Genomic DNA, 16139 nt, shown 5'->3' on the forward strand with positions numbered 1-16139 from the left:
CTAAGGAAGGGGATCAGAAATCTCTGATCTCACAAGAAAAGGAATTTGCTAAAGTCACTTCTTCTCCATCAACTCCATCTAAGGAAGCTGTTTCTGAAAAGGTCAACACATCCTCTGTATCTCCTGTTGATCCAGGCACAAGTGCTGATATTGATGTTCAAAACTTGGTTGTGCCTGAAGTAATTCTCTTAGAAGCTCCAACAGCAACTAATCCTTCAACAACACCTGTTACTGATGCTGTTCAAACTCCAGAGTTATCTACAACACCTTCTCTGCATCAAGATGCTGATGATCAGACTTTAGGTGAGCATCTGGATATGGCTGTTGATCAGAACTTAGAACCATATCAGCAATTAGAGGATGCTGAAGCCTCCATTGCTACTCACACTGTTGTTTTATCAGAGGATACTGATTCTGTAAGTTCTGATGCTGCAAATGCTGGAGATACTGGTGATGCTGCTCCAACTGCAGATGCTGATGAAGCAGGTCCTTCAGGACATGCTCCTCAACAACCTATTCTTAAGTCTGAACTGGTTAAGTAGTTTGTTACCAGAGAAGCACCAGTGCCTTGGAGTGAAACTCCTGCAGGACGGGAGTGGACTAAGGAATGGAACTCAGTTTCCTGTGTTCCAAATGAGATTCATCTTGCTAAGCACTTGACTAAAGCTGATGAAATGTTAAATTCTGATGATTTCAAAACCCAGCTTCGAGTCACTGCATTGAGTACTAGACATCTACAAGGTCTTCATTCAACTACTCATGCAGAGCTACACAAGATTCAGGAATAATTTATTAAGCAAGGAGAAGTTTGGAAACTTGACAAGAAAAGGTTCTTCCAACCTACCTTTGACAGGATTGCTGATATTGAGAAGACTCAAGAAAAACAACAAGCTCAGATTAATGATATTTTGACAAATCAAGCTTCTCAGCAATCTTAACTTACTGAAATCCAATCCTCGGTGGAATTGCTTGTCTCTCTCCTATTACCTGCTGATGCCAAAAAGGGGGAGAAAGTAATTAAGTCCAAATGCAAGACTGACAAGACACTGAAAGGGAAGGATGATGGAAAAGATGATCAAGGAAGCTATGGAATGGGTAGAGGTCATAGTCAAGGTAGAGGATTCACATCAAGAAAAGCTAAAATCACAAGTCACAGGACAAGTTCTGATACTGGGAAAAGAATAAGTTCTGCTACTGGTAAAAGGATAAGTTCTGATGAACTTTTAGATCTTGATGAGGAAATGTCAAGATAGTTATTTCTTCAGGAAAATCCAGGAATGGACTTGGAGAGTTTAATGGAAGAAGAAGACAAGCTTAAAACAGAGAAAGTCACATCTAAATCTGAAGCTTCTGGTAAAAAGCCACTTCCAAAACTCAAAGGCATTGTGATCAAAGAAAGGACACATTCTGAAGCAACATTGGCTAGATCACAACCACAGATAGATCCAAGATCCAAGGGTAAAGAAAAGGTTGGTGAACCTATCAAGGTTTATGTACCTCCTGAGGATGAAGAAATTACCGATGAAAAGGATGATCTTGCTCTGACTTCAAGAAAAAGTTCTTAAAATAACCTCTGACATGGCTCAAGTTGTTCAGAGTCAAGAAACTGTGAGTTCTGATATTTTGAAGAAGAAAGTAACCTCTGACATAGCTCAAGTTAACTTGATATCAGAAGATAGACCAAAGACACTCCTACCAGGATTCACTAAAGCAAAACAGACTCAACCTTTAAAGACTGCTGCAAGTGGTTTTGAAGCTAGAGTAGTTACTGGAAAAGAAGCAAGAGATAAAACTGGATTGGGAAGTGTTGATGAAAGAAGAATACATAACACTACCAATGATCCAACTTCCTTGAGTGAACCAGGTATTGGAGCAACTCCTGAGAGATTGAATCAACTAGAATCTGTACAAATGGTTTACCATACCTACTTGAAAGAATACATCTTGTTGTATTTCATGACAGATGGTAGGGTTTATAATATAAGACAAAATGCCATTCCATTGAAGTATTTTGAAGAACTGGAGCATGTACTATTCTTACTTCAAGTGGATGACAGAATAACGGGAACTGCTACAAACTATTTGAAGGATCAGATTCAGAGACAGAAAAGGCTTTATTCTGTTAAGTCTGACAGCATATATGTTCCAAAGTACAGAGATCACAAGGATGATATAGTTGAAATGAAGCCCAATTATGCTCAAATTATAACTACCTTTCTAGGGTACAGGGCTGTGGAATTCAATCTTGAGTCTGATAAAGCTTATTTGATCAGACTGGATCAGGATATAAGAAAAGCAAAGATTAATGATCTCAGGGCTGCAATCTTTCAAATTGGTGAAGATACTGCAGAGCTTAAAGATGCCAAAAGGAGAATGATTGATGAACTTAGATATGCTGAGAGATGTTTGTTGAAGAACTATCTGAGAACAACTCCTGACATCAGAGAGATCAGAAAATGAAGCCAAGTCAAAGATCTACAACTGCTTAAATTCTGATATTTATACAGACTGAAGTTGTTATCAGAAGTTAAAAATTGGTAAAGCTTTAAGGACTGTAAGTTGTAGCTATCTAGTCTAATTCTCATGCATTTGTACTTAATGTTTTTGACATCATCAAATATCTGTTAAACTTGTATATTATGCTAATTTACAAGTTGGGGGAGATTGTTAGATATATTTGATAATGTCATGGCTAATATGTTTTATGTTTAGTTTTCAGATCTTACTTAACAGGACAAATCAGTACTTATACTGGAAGTCAGGACTTAAGGATATCAGTACTTATATTATCAGGAGATAATCATCAGAAGTTGGATATCAGAACTTAAGTGCTGAAGGACGATTAGATAAGGGAAGTAGCTGATTAAAGGAAAGAAGATCGAGATAAACATAAGAAGAGATATGCATGAAGAAGGAGTTCCGTGAAGAATGGAATACTTGGAAGAAAAGATATCTGATTGATATATTTTAGGAAACAGAATTATATTCCATATCAATTAGCGAATATCTTGTAACTGTGTAGTATATAAACACAGACATAGGGTTTACACTAAAAGTGTTATCATTATTCGAGAAGATTATTCATTGTAACCTTAGCAGCTCTCGTGATATTTGTGCATCACTGAGAGGTAACAGTTCCATACTGTAACAGAGTTTATTGTTTTAATAAAGTTTGTTTTCTGTTACTTACGATATTAAAGTTCGATTTGATTGTATTATACATTGTATTCACCCCCTCTACAGTGAGTGTGATCTAACATTATATGTATCATATGTTAAAAGCCCCTTGATTTGAGCTTATTCCTTGAAACCCAAGATCCTAAAGTTCGATTTAAATTGATTTCTTGGCTGTTTTATAGTGATAATTTTAGTATTTGTGTTTCAATACTTTCCAAGTAAACACCCATAGTTCTTGACTGTTCATCTAAAGCATACGCGTCTCAAAAAAAGGTGAATGTGGCCTGCTATGAGTTTGGGAAAATAAGTTGTTTACACCACCTATGCTCCTGATTTGAAAAGCTCTGCTAGGAAAGCTTTGTTAATTGAGAAGGTATTTGATTGAATTTAGTGATTGTTTGGATTTATTAAGTTTACGGATTATTTTATTAGTCCTGAGTAATTGATTTGAGTTTCTTTTGTGGAAATGCAGGGGAAAGGGATTCCGCTTAAGGACATTCCGAATGGTATGCTTTTAATTTTTTTTTTATGATTTATGATGCTTAAGATTGCTTTAGTGTAGTTTATTTGATTGTCATCGAAATTTATTAGTTTTGGCACTACTTGATGAATTTATTATTTTTTGCAAATTTCAGTAATTTGTTTTGCAAAGGTAATGTTTTTGGTATAGTTTCAGTTTTTGTATGTATGTATGTAACACTATTGATTGTGCCTTCATATCATGTTTCTGTAACTTTAAAATATTTCTACCTATCTAAGTATCCGATTGCTTATACTGAATATTTGTAATTGGTTTATATATTATAGAGTTGAGATAAAAGCAGGCTTTTATAATCAAAGTTGTACTGTAACCAAAAACCTTAGGGGGTTTTCAAAGACAGAGGTTGCGTTCAACTGAGAACTTTAAATCATATGTGTTTTGGTGACTTTGTAGTTAACGGAGAGCAAATCACTGCAAGCCATATGCCATGTTTATGCAGCAGTCTCTTATATTTGCATTGGTGATGCTGAATCTTCTTCCCAGGTACACTAATTTTCTTCCATATTGTGTTAAAATATTCAGTGGTCACATCTCCGTGTGCATGTTGTTTCTGACTAGTGTTACAAGCGCAGGCACTTGATTTGATTGGACCAGTTTACAGCATGGTTGATTCTTTTGTTGGAGTTCGGGAAAAAACCTCTGTCCTTTTTGCTTATGGGTTCTTATTGATGAAACAGCAAAATCTACAAGAAGCAAGGTAAAATATGTTAACCATTAACTGGGACAGAATGACTTTGTTGTTAATGTCCAATTCTGTAACTTACCTTTGCTATAGTTAAAAATAATTCAGCCTTTCTATCTTGAATTGCTTTTGTCGGATTTTGAGCACAAAAAGAACAGGAATAGAATCCACGTATAGTATGAATAACTTAGCGGTGACGTAATTGAATTATAGTTTCTTATTTAATGTGTAGACTTCGGTTAGCTAATGGCTTGCAGAAGACCCACGTTACTCTGGGGAATCTTCAACTCGTTGCACAATATTTGACAGTCCTTGGGAACTTGGCACTTTCTCTTCATGATACTGGACAAGCATAACAACTGTGGCCATCGCATGTTAGTATAGTTCTTTTCTCTCTTCAGCCTTATAGTCTTCGACATCTGTAGCAATTTTACAAGTTGTTATTTAATATTCAAGTGCCTATTTTTAATGGAAAAATTACTCTTATTATTACTATATTGCGGAGAAGAAGGTATGTCACTGATATCGGCCTATTATAGTGAACAAGGAGTCTTGTTACTCACATCGGATTTTTCCTTGTATTACTAGTCATCTAGCCATGTGTATGTACAATTAATACTAGCTATCGGGTTTCCAGTCATATGTATCTATGTAAGTTTTGATGTGTCCTCGCTCCTGGTTTTCATCACCCTTGTGGTCATAAAGAAACCACCAAAAGATCTAGACAACTCGTGAGATGGAATCCACAATCCAGTTCAGTGTTTGAATAAATAAAGGTTAAACAATGGAGCTCTATAGGTAAAGATGTCCAAGGGGACTTTGTGCTTAACCTTTTTTAGATGAGGCCTAAATATTTTAAAAATCAGGCAGATGCAATTACACCTTTATCCGAGGTGGCAAGATCAGGACTTCTCATAGGGCAGGTGTACCTTGTCATGTCAGATCAAAAATACTCTTGCCCAATAGGGCTTGTTTTGTTTGGTTAGGCCCGGATTTAAACTAGCAGTTTATGAAGACTTTTAAATGCGAAACTTTTGCGGAAGAATGTGTTTGTGTTGTTTATAAGGCATTTAAGAGTTGTCTATGCTCTCACACTCAAGTTATATAGTTTCTTCGACTGACAGTTGGTACTCTGGGACAGTAGCAGGTGCTCGCCAAGCCTTTCTACAAGGTATACCCTCTGTGTCCATATTATATCACTGGTATGTAAACCATTTAATGTAAAAAAATATAATCTCATTAACTTATCTTTACATTGCTCTCATCTCGGTATAGCATGTCGGTTGTTCGATAGTAATCAGTACTTGTCATTGACTACATGTTTAGGGGTACAAGCAGTGTTAATAACTTCACACTAGCTGCTGAGGCTTGCTTACCCATACTAAGTGCAATTCTGGTTGAAATCAGGAAGATGAATTATTTTCAGAACTATTTTTTGAATATAAATGTGCCTTCTAATATTCTAAATCATAAGGTGAGACTGGGTGACTAGCTAAGTCTTTTTATTATTTTAAATTGGTAAGTAATACACATGAGATTGAAGAGTCGCGATAATAAGGCATATCAATCTGCTATCCAGCTAAAAATTTGGAATCAACCAAGTTATTAGCTGAACCTCAATTAGCTGTAATAGGTTTATTTTGTTAACCTTTAGGACATAAATTTCTAATGTCATCTCCTGGCTAATTTGTTAGGACTGCACAGCTAATATCTAATCCTAGCTAATCTTTTGGGACTGAACAGCTTATATCTTGTCCTAGCTATGAGAATTACACTTAAAAGGAGTATGAAATCAACTTACAAGTCCTTTTTAGTAATCAGCCATAGGTTAGGTATACAAAATTTCATAACTAGTTGTTGACGCAGACATCCGGGTTGATCTCTTTGCAGAATGTGAAGGCATATATGAGGCGAGGGACAGCGAGGGAATCAATTCTCTTTGTAAAAGAGGCTCTTCAAGGTGAGAGCATTTTCGATCAGTTGATTCTGTCCCTGAATTATACTTATTTTAATCATTAATATCATTTTTTGTAAACAAAAGTATTAAAACACCAAATCAGTTACAAAAGCCACTTCTCTTTCACGTTTCTCTTGATTTTTGCACAAAGCCAAAGAATATGGGTAGCATGCTTTCTTTGCTCACCACTGCACCTGAAACAAAAATCATTTCATTAATAGTTATTCTAAGCAGAGCAGCTTTTAGCGAAAGCAACTCGTGACTTTCTTTCCGCAAATAGTGTTTTAATATGAATTCTCAATTTCCAAAGCTATAAATTTATCAAGTTATATATTAACTTATCATCATATTTAAGACCTTCCCTTTTTCTCATTACTGAATTGTTTGCATTTTTTATCGGCCTACTTTGCAGCTTGCAGTTGAAGAGAGCAAAAGCTTCAGAGAAAGAAGCATGACTCTAGTAATGGTACCAAATAAAGTTGTTACTGTACAGAAACCTCCAGAATCACTAAAGAAGAACGAAATATTAGCAAATGAAGTTTCAGCTGCCGTCTGATTTTAACCATAATATCGATTCTGGTTTTATTTTATAAAGCAGGACAAAGTTTCAATCTATTCTTTTACTAGAACAGAGTTTTCACAGTCTAGTATAGGTTTTAGTGTATGATATATAGCTTCTGTTTATCTTTGAATACAATGAAGGTTCTGATGGGGTAACTTATTTTATGGTTGGTGGATTTTGTTGGTTTTAAGACAATGTCTTATTTATGGGCATGCTAATTTACAAACAGTTCCTAACATTTTTTTTTTGTAAAAGCATTGCAATATGTCTTTATAGTGTTGCTAATAATCAGTGTAAAATGTTACAAAAAAACACTAAAAAGCGTTGCATCGATACCCCACATGTGGGCCCCAGTGGGGCCCACAAATATTGTACTGATAGCCCAAACCCTACTGTAACAGTTTTCAAGATCTATTGCAACCCCATTGGTGTTGCAATAGCACGTTTCTGTAACGGATAAATAAGGGTTGCAATAGGGTGTCACCAGGGTTGCAAAAAACTCTATGGCAACGCCTAAAATTACAACCCCGAAAAAGAGTCGCCATAGCCTTTTTATGGCCTTTAGCAACGCTTTTTTGGCCTTGAGTTACGGTTTCTTGGGGTTGCGGAATCTAATCTATGGCGTAGTGTATACAGAATTACAAGACATCTCATATTTACAATTAGCCAACCTATTCTGCATATCTATCTAGTAGTCAGCATGACTTGGAGAATCCTACAAAATCTACTAGACTAAAACATGTTTTTTACAGAAAAGTGTTGCAATACTTATTTGTTACATAAGCCATACTCTCCTTGGATGTCAAATTGTCATCCGTCGGGACTATAAAGTTCATCCGTCGGGACTATAATAGAACATCCGTCGAGAGATACAAATTTAACTAAGTTAAATCTACTAAGGTGTTTTGTTTAACTTATCATCAAGTTCATAACATATTCCTAACAATCTCCCCCAATTTATGTCTACTGGAATTGTCGCCATTAATTAAGAGAAACTTGATGATAACAAAATACCCCAAATATACAGATTGAGATATAGTAGATAGAACTGATAAGTGCTACAATATTTATTAAAAATTGAACAAAGTAAAAGTGTACAAAGAGTTCTCATAATCATTATCAAGGTGCTCCTCTAGTCTGAGCAGATGATTTCTATTTCCTTGATTGTCTGGATATCTTTCCAAGCTTCCTGTTATTTTCCTCTATTTGATTTTAGAGCTGCCTGTGGAATTCAAGTTCTTCAGCATCTGATAGATCCAGCCTTTCTTGCATTTTCAATAGAGTCTCATTGCTAGAGATACTCAATTGGTCATCCAGTCTGAAGAATCTTTTAACACCCTTGTTATCCATGAATTCCATCAGCCAATAAGGCCTCAAGTGCACTCTATTTCCTGTGAAGGGAATTGATAGAGTTTTTGGGAGTGCATCTTTGGCTTTATTGCTCCTTAGATCTTATATCTTCTTTAGGACCAATTTCCTTGCAGTTACATTAAAACCAAAGTTTTTCTTGAAGGATGAGAAGATCTTTATCAGTATAGATTGGCTTTCTTGAAGAATCCTGTGAAGAGGCCATGTGATCTCTTTCCCTCCCTTGTATTTAAACACCAGTCTTTCAGGAAGATGTCTGTGAGCATCAATCCCTCTTAATTATTCCAATTCATCCAAGTAGAGGTTTATATCGGAAAACTCCTTGATGTCACAGATATATAAAAGATCTCCCTTGTTGACTATAGGTTGAGATTTGGTTAGGATCTTGGTTCTGAGAGTCACAGGCTTGACTTTCTTGATTGCTCTAGTCTTTGTTTTCTTTCGCTTGTTGAAGATAGGTAAATTGAGTTTAGGAATTGGCAAACTTTCCCAGTCTATTGGCTCATCCTTGGGAATTATAGGCTCACCATGAAAGTTCTTTAATGGTTCCACCTTAGATTCCTCATGTACCACTGAGGGCTTGGATGTTTGAGTTGAAGTTGTAGATTGTTTGGGAATGTAGTCTTCCATTTCCTCATCACTGAAGTCCAATTTTCTCTTGATTCTTTTCTTGTATCTTGGTTTCTTTGTCTATTGAGGTTCATTCTGCACTTTTTGATCCTGAGTTTTAGATTTCATATTTGATTTTTCGAAAATCTCAGTTGTAGATTTGGCAGCTTGAAGTTTGGCCAAGATAGCATCTTACTTCTTCATTTATTTGAGCTTCTTAGCATCTAAAATAACCTGCTTATTTTCTTGTTTGATCCTTTCTTTTTCTTCCGTCATAGCTATTACAAACTGAGGGGTCCAGCCACCACACAGATTTCCTTACCATTCCTGTAGATCTTGGCAATTCTCTTCTTTTGTACTGAATCAGACAGGTCTTTGTAAAATGCAATGAACCTTGCCAACAACTTCTTTTCATCTGGTTTTGGAGTCTCAAACATGAGATCCAAGGGATTCTTTTCTGATGGCTTTGGATAGTTCTTTTTAGGCTTCAAAATCAGATTTGCTTTTGGAGATTTGATGCATGAAGTTTGGCCTTTTTCAAGCTACCTAGACTCATTTCATTCATAAATTTGCTTGACTTGGGAATGGTGATGAAAAGTCTTGTCTGGTTTCTGAAACTAACCAAATTTCTTCTGAATATCTGCATCAATCTTCTTCCATTTTTCATCTAGTACCTTCTCAACAGCTGCAACATCAAGCATCTTGGGATTTGTCTTTGAATCAAGTTTAGCAGCTGCTATTTGGATCAGATCAATGTTGTCCAATACTGGTGGCTCTGGAAAAGTAATTTCTGGAACTATTACTTGACTGATTTGAACATCTATCACATGCTCCCTCTCACTGGTTGGCTCTCCTTGACTAACTGGGATCATTGACTCCTTCTCCCCCTTTTTGTTATCATCAAGTAGAGTGGAGGTAGAAGTCTGTGCAACCACCAGTTTTTGTAGCTACTGAGTCTGCTGTGCTTGATGTAGATGAATAGCTGTGAGAGAGGCTTCTACAGCTTTCAGTCTTGTGTCTAGAGAATGTACTTTAGTTGCAAGAGTAGAATTCTTCCTCAACTGTCTGCTGATGTCAAGTACTGTTTTATCTGGGAATTTTGCATCCAATCTTTTAGAGACATCCTTCTTGATTTGGTTAATCTCAGTTTTGATTGAAGTGCCATCTTGGTTGTATTGAAGAGCTTGGATTTGATGTAGTTGTAGAGAATTAAGGTGTGCCTGTGGAAGCTTCTTGGTGCTAGCATTGGTAGTGGCTTGAAGAGCATTGTGTGTCTGTTGAATGATGTGAAAAATAGTTGTTTTAAAATGCTGCTCATCACACTCCTTGAAAACACCCAAGGAGGAATGTTTAATCTAGAGCTAGGGCCTGCTTCTCCCCCTATGTCCATGAACTCTTCACCATCATCATCTTCATCTCCAAAGAAGTCTTCAGACTCACCAGTACCATAATTAACATCATCATCAGCTGTAGGTGGCATGGCTGTGATGTCATCCTTTGCTCTTTGCATTGATTCAGTTGTATGCACGACTTGAAGGATCTTTTCTGGATTCTCATTTCCCAGTCCAGCAAAAAGTTGATATGCTGGAACAGGATGAGTAAATGTTTTAGGATCCAAAGAGATGGAATCTATGACAGCTTGATCATGCTGAAATAGCTTCTCGCTGTCTGCATCATTGACATTCATTGACTCACTAACAATGATATCCATCCTTATTTCTCATGTACCTACATTTCTCTCATTTTCTCTATGTTCTTGTATCAAGGGCTCCCCTTGGCTCACCACCCTCACCTTCACCTTCTAAGGTGGAACTCCTCTCACTCTCTTTTGCCAGGCTGGAAGAAATAGCCTGCATGAGTTCACTCATATCCTCTCCTTTTTCCTGGGAGAAACCCAACCTCTCACTCAATTCACTCCCTTCCCTCAGTCCTAAGAGTGATTATACAACTACTAACTCATCTACACTTATAACAATTGTTGACATTTCAGTGTGTGTAGTGAGTACCGATGGATGAGGAACATCCATCGGGGTAGTAGTTAGGCTAGCCGATGGATGACTGCTGTTAGGCACATCTGTCGGGATACAATCACTAACCGACGGATGAACAATATCCACAGGAATATAAGAAATGAATGAGTTTGGAGTGGAGACTATTGTAGACTCTGTGCAGATTGATGAAAATATGGGCACATATGTCTCAATATTTCATGAAAGAATTGGCAAGTGAGCCAACAAATCATCCAAAAGATGATACTCACTTGCACTAGATTTTGGCTTCCCTAACAGAGTTAAAGAGGGGGAATCAGGAATTGATGTGTTGATCATATCCACATCCAGAGAATTTATGGGAGAGTTTGGTGTTTGTGGTGCTTCTATGATTGTGGATTTTGGCTGTGACTCCACATTTATTGGAGCCACATCAATCTGAATTTGAGATGGTGCAGTGACTGAGTCTTTAGCTTCAGTTTGCACTGTGTGTATTCCCTGTGCATCCCTAGTTGGTTTATATTTCTTCTTTCTGGCATATGTTTGGGGTAAGCTAGTGTCCCTCACCCTTTTGGCCTGTGCTCTTGGTTGAGAGCTTTGTCCAATAACTACATCCTTTTGGTAGGATGCAACTAACAATGAGCTTAAGTCCTTTTTAAGCACTGCAGTTTGTTGGGAAATTGCAGTGTGGCTAGGCTGGGAAACACTTACCTCTCCAACCTTATTCTTAGGGCTTCTTTGATGTTCACCCTGTCCCTCACCCAACTCACTCACCTTTACACTCCCCTCTTGGTGTTTGGTAGATTTTGCAGCTGATTTCTTTTGAGAGAAACCAGAGAGAGTTTTCTTTGATTTGGTTTTTGAAATTTTTGTTTTGGTGGCTTGGGTAGGCATCTGTTTGTTCATTGACACAGATGCCATGGCCACACTCAAGGGCAAAGAAATTTGAGAGGCTGGAATAGTGGAGACAGTGGTGCTTACCTCACTTACCCGAGGGCCTTCTATGACTGGAAAATAGAAGAGGGGCACCTCTTTATGATGGCTTGCTCTATTAAGATCTGCAATTACTCTCCTTTCTTGAACCCAACAATCCAGTTTGTTGGTTGGGTTCTCAACAACAATATTCTCAACAAGATGGTTAACAAGAATCATAATAATCTAGCATAGTAAACATTTTTATTTCTCTTTTTAATTTCCCCTAACTTGTAACCTAACTCAAACATGATCATGTCACTGAAATTATAGTACTTATCAGTAAATAGCATATAAAGCATGTTAAGCATGGCAGTGTTCACAGAATCAAAATTGCTTACTTTACCAGAAAATACTTTGGTAACTACAACACACAAATAACTCCATTCTTTTCTAAGACCTAGCCTTCTAATCTCACTTAGATTAGTGGTAGTAAGAGCATAGCCAATGGAATTAAGCATGGTAACTAAATCAGCATCTATGTGTGGTTCAGTAGTGGTGTTCTCAGGAAATTTAAAGCAAGCTTGAATTGTGTCACTGTTAATGCAGAATTGCTTACCTTTAAGAGTGAAAGTTATGGTTTTGTCAGTAGACTGGTACACAGCAGTTGTCCATATCTCCTCCACAACTTCACAGTAGATTGTGGGTGATTCCAGCATAGCATAACTGAGTTTGCAACCCTTCACAAAATCCATCATTTTGTGAAAATCTTCAGAGGCCGGAATCTCCTTGTTCACAAGAGCTACGAAATTGTTTTTCTCATAGATGAATCCGGACCGAGACATGATTTTGACTACCGGTGCCATTGTTAGAATGAGGGAATTTGCAGAGAGAGAGAGAGAGAGTATTTTCTATGGAGAAGAAGAGAGTTAGATAATTTTGATTTGAGAATGATAAAAGAAAAGAATGAAAATGAATTTTGCTTTTATATCAGAAATAAACTGTCAAAAGTAATAAAGTAAAATAAAGTAACCAATCAAAATAGCTTAAAATAGCCGTTTTAAAATAAGTAAACTGTCAAAATTCTGTCAATTATCCATCGTGATGTACTTACAGACTGTATTTATATCCGATGGATAATATTCAGAGTTCCAACGACTAAGATGAAGGCAATTTCGACGGATGAGAATAGAGAAATTATCCGTCGGGTATAAAATAATCCAGAAAAGTAATTGATTTTTACCAAGCTATTCTATTTCGACGGATGAACAAACTCGATGGATAATGAACATCCGTCGAGATGTAAATTTTGACTTAGTCAAAATTTCATCTAAGACAGAAAAATCAATTAGGTTTCTAGCTGCATTTCAACTTGCAAAAATATCTGAAATGATTTAAGAATAATTAAGCATACCTAACTGACTTACCAACCTAGTAAAGGTGGATTCATCAAGTGACTTGGTAAAGATATCTGCAAGCTGCTTTTCACTTGGAATAAAATGAAGTTCCACAGTACCATTCATCACATGTTCCCTAATGAAGTGGTACTTGATATCTATGTACTTTGTTCTTGAATGCTGTAATGGATTTTCAGTGATGGTAATTGCACTTGTGTTATCACTGGAAAAAAGGAATTCTGTCCACTTGTAGACCATAGTCCAACAATTGTTTTTTCATCCATAAAATCTGTGCACAGCACCTACCAGCTGCAATGCCATTCTCAAGTCTTATTAGGATTATGCTTGAACTCTCAGCTTCAGCTGTAGAAGTAGAAAGTAGAAACTGAATTTTGCTTTTTACTGAACCAGGACACAAGCTTGTTCCCTAGAAATTGACAGGATCCTGTTGTACTTTTTCTATCTATTTTACAACCTACATAATCTGCATCTGAATAACCAGTTAGATCAAAGCCAGAATCTCTAGGGTACCAAATGCCAAGTTTTGGTGTTCCCTTGAGATATCTGAAAATTCTCTTAATAGCTACTAAGTGAGATTTTCTAGGATCTGCCTAAAATCTAGCACAAAGACAAGTAGCAAACATTATATCTGGCCTACTAGCTGTTAAGTACAGAAGTGAGCCAATCATGCCTCTATAGCTTGAAATATCCACAGACTTCTCAGTAGTGTTTAATTCAAGTTTAGTTGCAGTGGCCATGGGAGTTTTTGCAGATGTGCAATCCATTAGATCAAACTTCTTTAGGAGATCATAAATGTATTTGGTTTGACTAATGAATATTCCATCACTAACTTGCTTAACTTATAAACCAAGAAAGTAAGTTAGTTCTCCCATCATGCTCATTTCATACTTACTTTGCATCAATTTGGCAAACTTTTTGCAAACTTTTTCATCTGTATAGCCAAATATAATATCATCTACATAAATTTGAACAAGTATACTAGAGCCATTAACATTTCTAAAGAATAAAGTTTTATGAACAGTACCTCTTGTGAAGTGGTTTTCTAAGATAAATTTTGATAATGTATCATACTAGACTCCAGGTGCTTGCTTCAATCCATAAAGTTCTTTCAATAGATAGTAGATATATTATGGAAAATATGGATCTTCAAAACCAGGAGGCTGACTGACATAGATTTCCTCTTCCAAATCTCCATTCAGAAAGGTACTTTTTACATCCATTTGATAGACTTTGAAATTGACATGGGCTGCATAGGCTAAGAAAATTCTGATGGCTTCAAGTCTTGTAATAGGAGCATCAAGTCTTGTAATAGGAGCAAAAGTTTCATCAAAATCTATTATTTCTTGTTGATAGTAGCCCTTAGCAACCAATCTAGCTTTTTTCTTGACAACTATGCCATTTTCATCCATCTTGTTTCTGAATACCCACTTGGTGTCAATTGGATTCTTTCCCTTTGGCTTGGGTACCAGCTTCCATACCTTGTTCCTTTTAAATTTGTTTAACTCTTCTTGCATAGCTAAAATCCAATCAGGATCCAACAAAGCTTCTTCTACCTTCTTTGGTTCTTCCTTAGAAAGAAAGCTGCTATATAGACATTCTTTTTGAGTTGCTTTCCTTGTTTGACCTCTATAAGATGCATCACCAATGACGAGCTCAAAAGGGTGATCTCTAGTCCATTTTCTTTGTTGAGGTAGATTAGCTCTAAATGAAGATGCCTCATTGTTGTCCTGATGTGTGACTGAGTTTTGATTATAAGAAGCTCCCCCTAAGTTTGTGAATCTTTAATTTGAGGAAAGGGTTCTTTCTGTAAGTGATCTGTTTTGACTCTCAGCTTCTCTCATTGTTCCGACGGATGATGTACTTTATATCTCGACGGATGAAGCTGACTGTCTACTGACAGATGAAGCAGATTGTCTACCAACGGATGAAGCATTCTGTAACTCGATGGATGTTGAATTATGTGCTTCGTTAGTTGTAGATTTTTCTGCATTATCCTTGGCCATTGTTTCTTGGTCACTTTCATCATCACTGTCATCACTAACCATCTCCACATTATCAAATTTGAGGCTTTCATAGAAATCTCCATCTTGCAGTCCTTTAATCTCTTTATCATCAAACACAACATGTATTGATTCCATAACAATGTTGGTTCTTAGATTGTAGACTCTATATGCTTTTCCAACAGCATATCCAACAAAAATTCCTTCATCTGCTTTGGCATCAAACTTTCCATGTTGATCAGTTTGATTCCTTAAGATATAACATTTGCAGCCAAAGACATGAAGAAAATTTAGAGTTGACTTCCTATTATTGAATAATTGATAGGGTGTCATGCATTTTGCTTGATTAACCAAATAAATGTTCTGAGTGTAGCTTGCAGTATTCACAACTTCGGCCCGAAATTATGATGGTAAATTTGATTCTTCTAGCACTGTTCTTGCAGCTTCAATCAGAGATCTGTTTTTCCTTTCTACCACTCAATTTTGTTGTGGGGTTCTAGCTGCAGAAAACTCATGCATAATCCCATTTTCTTCACAAAATGATCTCATCACAGAATTCTTGAACTCAGTTCCATTGTCACTCCTGATTCTTCTCACTTTGAAGTCAGGATGATTGTTGACTTGCCTTATGTGATTGATGATTATTTCACTAGCTTCATCTTTAGATTTCAGAAAATATGTCCAAGAGAACTTTGAGAAATCATCTATAATTACTAGGCAAAATCTTTTCCTTGAGATGGACAACACATTGACTGGTCCAAAAAAATCCATGTGTAACAGTTGCAAAGGTTCTTCAATTGTTGAATTGAGCTTCTTTCTGAATGATGTTTTGATCTGCTTTCCTTTCTGACATGCATCACACAATCCATCCTTAGTAAAATCCACTTGAGGAATACCTCTAAACAATTCTTTCTTGACAAGCTCA

At 36.6% G+C, this 16139-nt stretch overlaps 1 long non-coding RNA gene across 1 annotated transcript; it reads left to right on the forward strand.

The window, feature by feature from the left end:
- Positions 1–4075: 4075 nt before the first annotated feature.
- On the forward strand, positions 4076–4876 carry LOC141693664 (uncharacterized). The gene is made up of 3 exons (XR_012563177.1): positions 4076–4201; positions 4291–4415; positions 4633–4876. It is a non-coding gene; the product is annotated as an uncharacterized LOC141693664 (long non-coding RNA).
- The last annotated feature ends 11263 nt before the right edge of the window (positions 4877–16139 follow it).

Source organism: Apium graveolens, chromosome 10, assembly GCF_009905375.1.
Source record: "Apium graveolens cultivar Ventura chromosome 10, ASM990537v1, whole genome shotgun sequence".
Lineage (NCBI taxonomy): Eukaryota > Viridiplantae > Streptophyta > Magnoliopsida > Apiales > Apiaceae > Apium > Apium graveolens.